The sequence below is a fragment of the Arachis hypogaea genome, chromosome 12, assembly GCF_003086295.3.
Source record: "Arachis hypogaea cultivar Tifrunner chromosome 12, arahy.Tifrunner.gnm2.J5K5, whole genome shotgun sequence".
Classification (NCBI taxonomy): domain Eukaryota; kingdom Viridiplantae; phylum Streptophyta; class Magnoliopsida; order Fabales; family Fabaceae; genus Arachis; species Arachis hypogaea.
In genome coordinates this window covers 83,981,258-83,981,996 of record NC_092047.1, presented here as the reverse complement: position 1 = coordinate 83,981,996, position 739 = coordinate 83,981,258, and the positions used below count along the sequence as shown (strand labels likewise).

The window sequence follows — 739 nt, the reverse complement described above, 5'->3', positions numbered from 1 at the left end:
TTTACTGCACCTAATTCCAATTTACATGGAAGAAGCATCTCCATTCCTGCCATTGGAGCAAACAACTTTGAGCTGAAACCTCAATTAGTTTCTCTGATGCAGCAGAACTGCAAGTTTAATGGACTTCCATCTGAAGATCCTTTTCAGTTCTTAACTGAATTCTTGCAGATATGTGATACTGTTAAGACTAATGAAGTAGATCCTGAAGTCTACAGGCTCATGCTTTTCCTTTTTGCTGTAAGAGACAGAGCTAGATTATGGTTGGATTCTCAACCCAAAGACAGCCTGAACGCTTGGGATAAGCTGGTCACGGCTTTCTTAGCCAAGTACTTTCCTCCTCAAAAGCTGAGCAAGCTTAGAGCTGATGTTCAAACCTTCAGACAGAAAGAAGGTGAATCCCTCTATGAAGCTTGGGAAAGATACAAACAGTTGACCAAAAAGTGTCCTTCTGACATGCTTTCAGAATGGACCATCCTGGATATATTCTATGATGGTTTATCTGAGCTATCAAAGATGTCACTGGACACTTCTGCAGGTGGATCCATTCACCTAAAGAAAACGCCTGCAGAAGCTCAAGAACTCATTGACATGGTTGCTAATAACCAGTTCATGTACACTTCTGAAAGGAATCCTGTGAGTAATGGGACGCCTATGAAGAAGGGAGTTCTTGAAGTTGATACTCTGAATGCCATATTAGCTCAGAATAAAATATTGACTCAGCAAGTCAATATGATCTCTC

The 739-nt window shown here is 40.9% G+C and overlaps 1 non-coding gene across 1 annotated transcript; it reads right to left on the bottom strand.

Moving 5' to 3' along the window:
- Nucleotides 1-351: 351 nt before the first annotated feature.
- LOC112730981 (small nucleolar RNA R71) lies at nucleotides 352-459 on the bottom strand. The gene has a single exon (XR_003166778.1). It is a non-coding gene; the product is annotated as a small nucleolar RNA R71 (small nucleolar RNA).
- Between the last annotated feature and the right edge of the window lie 280 nt (nucleotides 460-739).